Below are 6,565 nucleotides of genomic sequence, written 5' to 3' on the forward strand. Positions count from 1 at the left end.
AACAATGGATCCTGAAAAAATCAGATGAATACAAATTTTTTTTAGGAAGATTACAGTTTAAACTACCAGAAAATATTACCAGTTTAATACTAACACTGACCTGGTTTTGCGCAAGACAAGTTAGTCTCCTGTAGTAATTGGATTTGTTGGAGAAAAGCATACAATTATGCCCTGGGAACCCTTGCCAGGTAACAGACCACAAGTTAATTCCAGCTTGAAGACACTTTGACTACAATCAATCATGAACTAACAAAAGCAAAAATTATTACATAAGAACAAACAATTAAGTGTTTAAGCTAAAGGTTTATCTGTTGATATCAAGTTATTATCTAAAACAATTTCTTTTCCATAACACTGCCATTCTGAAGAATATGACACCAATCGGAAAACGAGACCTGTAGTTTAGCTGTAAATTATAATTATAAGTAGCCCTATAGCGATCTCCCTCCAATGGACTTAGCCAGAGGGGAAAAACAGGTCGGAGGGAAAAACCATCTAACAAAAGACATGAGCTGATTTTTTTTGCATTCTGAAGGTGGAAGCATCTGTTAAACTTTGTAAACATGGGAATTTCTTAAGATAAGTGACCTTTATGCATAGCAATTATGCTTACATAATAAGCACCAGATACATTACCAGATTTTCAAAAGATTTCAAAGGCAACAGGGACTCAGTGAATATTTTTTTGGTTATTTTTGCTCATGATTAACTAATTATCAAATTGGACTTGATCTTTTTGCTCTAGTACTAGTCTTATGGTGATGTCATTCCCTTATTATGGAACTTGTTAATCTCCCAGATATCATAGAAAACACTAAGTTAAACATGATTTAGTGCTCAAAGGAGCTGACCTTGCACCAAGGGAAAATGAAGTAATGTTCCTGAAGGAGATAACCAATTTCTTTTGGAAGTAACTGAACAATTACACCAAAACAATTATTTACCTTTCATGAATAATTGTTAAATAAAGAGAGTAAATCCAGAAGTGTTTGACCTGAAAAGCTGCAGGAACATCTGAATTGTTAACAACCTTGAAACTTTTAGCTGAAAACTTGCTAGATTCTACAACTCCCATATCAAGATAGTCAGAGTCAAGACCAACTTCAGGCCCTAAAGAACAGATTGAAATTAAGAAAAATTTGAACATTTTTCAACAGGAACTTCCTTGATTAGAGAGCAAGTGTGGTTCACAATGTCCATGATTGATGTGAGATTACTGTTGACTGAAGAAAGAGTGGAGGGGTACTCAGGTCTATGACACTGGGCTCTCAGAACCTCAACCCCATTATAAACAATTCTGTGGCCAATTAGAGACTCCATTACTTTTAGGCAAATGTAATTTTTGCCATCTCAACTTTTTTCTATGCATGGACTACCTTATAAAGCCTTTCAAGTCACCCTAAAATAAATTGAACACATCCTTATGATAAACATCAAATGATGACATTTCTCTGAATATATAATTTATTTAATCATTTTATACTAGTCTTCTGAGTTTATGAGCTGTTAGAGCCTATGAAAGCACAAACATATCACTACCTTTACCTATTCCAGTGCATTTTATAACTGAACAATTGGTAGCTCCAAGAGCTATAACTTCCAGATAATCCACTGAGTATAAACCAGGATTCTGTGGAGTAAATGATACCTGAAATAAAAGAATACGAACAAAATACATCTTAAATAAAGATCACATACCAGTGAGCAGTTGTCAAAAGAATTAATAAACACAAGTGCAGATACAAGAAGAATATACAGAGAAATATTCAGTTCACAAATATTGCAAACAGAGAACAATCCAATCGAGTCCCTTCAGTTGGTAATACATAGATTCACATGCAACAAATAATTACCTTAAAAAATGAATGGTTGCATTATGATTAAATTAACTTGTGATAGGAAAATGACAATCCTTACTGTTGCTGGGCATCTGCCTGCAATCCTTTGACAGTGAGTTTTGTCTTAATCACCTATTTTTCTTCTTTACTAGAGTTAAAGCTGATGGTGTGAGCCTATAATGTAAGATAATAAGGAATTATTTACAACACAGGGCTTATGACAGTGTAACAATTAATTCTATCAAATATGTAAAACCTGATTGAAGATATAATTTATGAGAATAACTGACGTGTATATAAGGCCAGTATACCATCAAAAATGTTTTGTTTTACTAGAGACCCTGTAACAATTTACAGGGGATCCTAAAAGACAATTAACAATTTAGAAAAAATTTTGCAGTACACTTAAAATGCCCACCCGAGTTTCATCGGGTAGAATGATTCCTTTAGAGGGATCAATGCTAAGACTTTTTAAGTGAGGTCCAGGGTTTTCCATGCAAACCTGATGGGTAAAATAAGGTTTGTTGACATTACAATTACATTATATTACAGTACTGCATCAATCAATTCAAAGCTTCAGCATCTCTGCCCCTTTCCCCCCCCCCCAACCCCTGACATTTGAACTTTTGATAACTGGTTTCTTCAAATTCCTGAGAAGGGAAAAAAAAAAAGGGTTCAAATGTGCCCATTTTTTTCTCAAGAAAAAAGCTATAAAACAAGCTATAAAACCTCGTGAAGTATTTACCTTAAATACATTGATATTTAAGGATATAACACTTGTATTCTGCTGGAGAGACTGGACACATCTCTACAAATTTCCCACCCACCCCAGTCATGCAAGGTTCAACCCGCTACCACTTCCGCTTCCATTCAGATGATGGTTATTCTGTAGGGAGGGAGGGGACATTGAAGTTTTGAATTGATCGTCACATATCAGTAATCATTAATATTCTTATGAATAAGGATGTATAAGGATAATTTATTTTATGTCAGGTACACAGGGAGTGGTTGCCGGTTGCCCAGATCTCCTGAGCCAGGGGTTCATGATAAAAGGGACTGACATTACTAGATTCCTCATTCTAGGAAAAATGATAAATTTTAATTGATGGGGAAAGGGAAGGTGGCCTTAGTTGAGAACATTGAACACACCTCAGTGCAATCCTGGAAGCGTTCTTGACCTCAAACAGCCTTGTTGATGCTGTACCTAAACAGGTTGGTTTGAAATGAACAGTTCCCTGTAAAACCCCAAAAATTTACAATCAGATATAACAAATCACCTGGTTTTCCACTTAACATGAACTTTTTACTCTTATTAAAACAACAGAGATACTTAAATTAAGATTGATTTCAAAGTAGTAACTAATGGATTGGTAAATCTTAGTCAAAATATAACAAGGAGCTGTTCATAATTGATAACCATGCCATTATGGATTCAAATCAAAGAGTAATGGTTCAATCGAAAATGTCCTAAGATTACAACCTGATTATTGAGTTTTAGAGATGGAATCTCTGCTGATCCAACAAGGCTTATTTCCCAAACAAAGTTGTAAAGTACTCAGTACAAAGTTTCATATATCACATGTTACAAAATAAATGTCACTTGCTAGACAAAAATTGCATTTGATTGTATGTATTGCTGTGTCATAAGCCATGTATTTTTGTTTGCAAAAGCCTGCAAATTCAAAATAAGCAGTGTGGTATGATTGCCACACACTAAACTACTGACTAACCTCACTTGCTATAAAGCCACACCAAGAATTATTGGCCCGCTGTTATTTTTGTACACACTTTGCTGGGCTCGGCTGTACTGTCACAACCTCAGGTGAATCTTTCCCAGTACAGCCCTTATGCTTGATTGGTAAGAAGTTATTATTATTTTAATTTAATTTTTGCTAAGGTTCCCACTTCCATTGGTTTCTTACAGACTGCTATAACTTATTTCTCCTCTAGTTTCAACCATACTTGTTCCAGACCCAAGGTAGAAAAATAAAGATAAAATCTTACAATTTGTTTTGTAACTACCTTAACAGATTGTCATCAAATGCAAAATGGATCGGATTCTGCCCATTGCTGGTCAACAGCAGTGTTCTGTAGGACATGCCATCCACAGTAGTGGCTGGAAAGACCTAAACATTCCAAAAAAGGAACAAGTTACTAATCATATGCTTTGGCAACTAACAGAATACAATCATACTGGCACCACCTAGTAATACATTATGGTGGACTAAAACTGTTTCTATCCATTAGTTTAGGAACAGCATTATTCTAACAAGGGTAGTGTAGTGAAGCATTTGTCCCATTTACACAAGCAAAATGTTTTCTTAAAATTAGGTTGACCTGAATAATCAGTTTGAGAATCTTCAATGGGGAAAACATCAAACCATGCTTGAAAAAACAGCTTTAACGTGTGTTTTAGCTTTGGTGTGAATGGCTAAATTATCACTTACCAGCTGTTGTACATCCCATTGACTTCTGGGGATAAAATGATTCAGTCCGCATTGCAAATGTGAGTCCTAAAAATAAAATCCAATCAATTTTTTTCGGTGAAACAAGGAACTTGGATTCATTGATGTTTCATCAATGAAAATTCTAGATGTAACATCAAAACACTTAAGCTAATAACAGAATATGGAAACAAAAACAGAACTAAAGCCCTGTATCGTTGAATCTAACCATAAACAGAGTTCAGTTCAAATTACTTATTAAAGTTGATTTCAGCACAAACCTGTAGCTCTGAGCGAAAGACACCAGGGAGGACATTTCAACCAGTCGATAATCTCTCATACTCTGTTCCAAAATACTAATAATATTATAATAACTATTGGTGCGACTCAATATCAAGGGCATACTTCACCTGATAGGCAGAGAATTAAACGTCAAAAAACATCTTAATGACACTATCAGAACTCTCAAGTTAATTGCCTGACAAAGAATAAGATTTTTTACCACAATTCCTAGCCTCTGATTGTGACACCATGGGTGTCCCCTTCTCGACAGAAGAGGAAGGAGGGGGGTGTGTATTTAAGGGAATAATCCCCTGGAAAATTGCAATAAAAAGTAATAGCAAGGACATGCATTTCTTCATTCTGAGTGATAACTTCCATTGCTGACGTGTGAAGTGTTTGAAGCAAGTACAAAGGAAACAAGGAGTAAATTCTATTTATCAAATGAAAATCAGTTATATGGGTACTGAACTAGAACTGCAGTTTGCTATCTCAAAATCAACAATTTGAATCAGAAACCTTGAATTCATGACAAATAAATAAATGGTTGTTATGAGCTTGGAAAAAATTTAGGCTTCTTAACAGGTACACCAGCACAGGAAATAAATCCCTCACCTTATAAAATGTATAACACTCCAGGTCAGCACTAAAAACCTGATTAGCAGCATTCTATTAAAAAAAAATTAGAATTACAAATTGAACTGTAAACAGAATCAGACAGTAAAGGCAAAAATGAACCAAGTCCAAGTGAATGAAAGAAGCATAGACAGTGTTTACTGACAGTATCAAATAACTTACTGGTCTAAATGTCACTCGGAATGATGCAGTCTTTAGAGGGAGGATGTCTGCTTCATCTGGGGAAACACAAAATATTCCTTGTTGTGTCTATCAGACAAAAAGGAGCAAAACATAACACAAGAAGAAATCACAATGTAACATTTATTTGCAATTTAAATCATAGGTCTCAAACTAGAGATGGGCAAACAACAATTGTTAATGACCTAAAAAGTACAAGTTTTCACCTTTCATCCACATGCACGTGATTTTTCCCTTTGTATGATTTGTGATGTTTACTGTCTGTATAAAGTAAACACAGAAAACAGAATAAACAATTGAGCTCTGATTCACAGTGAACTAAACCAAAGGAATTAAACCCTTTTTTGAAACCATTTACCTTCTGCTCCACAGCCTTAGGATCCAGCATCTGCCCAAAGTCTGCCTGGAGAACATCCAAACCAACACGAGGGACAATGGTGGTCTGCAAATCATGAATTCAAAATAGTGATCACATTAGAATCAAACTTCATGCATTAAATTTAAATGAAGGAAAAACAGGGACCTTAACAAACAAACTAGTAACTTACAGTTTCTCCAACTGAGGCATGACAAAGAACTCTTCCATTGGTGACAGTTCATGAGCTGATGGCAGCAATTCTCCAGAAGAAGTACTCTGCTCAAAGAGAGGAATCAACACAACTTATGTTGTTAATTATTCCTTACTTTCTGAAGATAAAACTCAAAATTAAAGGGATGATATAACTGGTAACAAGTAACACTCTACTAATCCCATGCTGCTGCATCTTTTCTCTTAACTGGAATTTCATTCTCAACCACAGTTTGTGTACATAATCAACGTTTTAAGATTTTATTTACAAAGCAATAAAATATTATGTTTTAACTCTTTAACCCCTTAGATAGAGTAACTGGTTTCTAATTTAAATAAGATATAGAAGGCATAAGAATAAAGGAAATAATCACCAAATTAAGAAGGTCCTGATTGTCAATACTGTAAATAAAGTACAGAAGAATGCAGAGAATACCAAAATTAATTTTGGGGTGCAAAGGGTTAAATGTCGTTAACCTACAACTATCAGAGTACAAACCTCCAGTGCTATGCTATTAAAGCTCCTTTGCCATCAAGTTGAAGTTTGTTTGTTCTCAGATCTTCATTAAGTTGCTACAATAAATTCATGAACATATTGAGTAGTAAGGTTATTTGATATG

The 6,565-nt window shown here is 34.9% G+C and overlaps 1 protein-coding gene and 1 long non-coding RNA gene across 3 annotated transcripts in view; both read right to left on the minus strand.

Moving 5' to 3' along the window:
* Positions 1 to 170: 170 nt before the first annotated feature.
* LOC148726022 (uncharacterized) lies at positions 171 to 4,375 on the minus strand. The gene is made up of 7 exons (XR_015990113.1): positions 4,286 to 4,375; positions 3,861 to 3,964; positions 2,988 to 3,073; positions 1,918 to 2,012; positions 1,546 to 1,648; positions 945 to 1,002; positions 171 to 246 (listed from the first exon to the last, which is right to left on the minus strand). It is a non-coding gene; the product is annotated as an uncharacterized LOC148726022 (long non-coding RNA).
* A 1,416-nt stretch (positions 4,376 to 5,791) lies between these two features.
* LOC148726023 (serine/threonine-protein kinase Nek11-like) overlaps positions 5,792 to 6,565 on the minus strand; it is a 7,205-nt gene continuing 6,431 nt past the window's right edge. Inside the window, exons 8-10 of one of the 2 annotated variants that reach the window (XM_088728913.1) lie at positions 6,445 to 6,518; positions 5,926 to 6,011; positions 5,792 to 5,819 (exon numbers count right to left, since the gene is read on the minus strand). The gene's annotated coding sequence lies outside the window, so the exon portion shown is untranslated. The remainder of the gene's footprint in view (positions 5,820 to 5,925; positions 6,012 to 6,444; positions 6,519 to 6,565) is intronic. The other variant, XM_088728912.1, reaches the window with a different exon arrangement.

Source organism: Stylophora pistillata, chromosome 7 (assembly GCF_964205215.1).
Source record: "Stylophora pistillata chromosome 7, jaStyPist1.2, whole genome shotgun sequence".
Lineage (NCBI taxonomy): Eukaryota > Metazoa > Cnidaria > Anthozoa > Scleractinia > Pocilloporidae > Stylophora > Stylophora pistillata.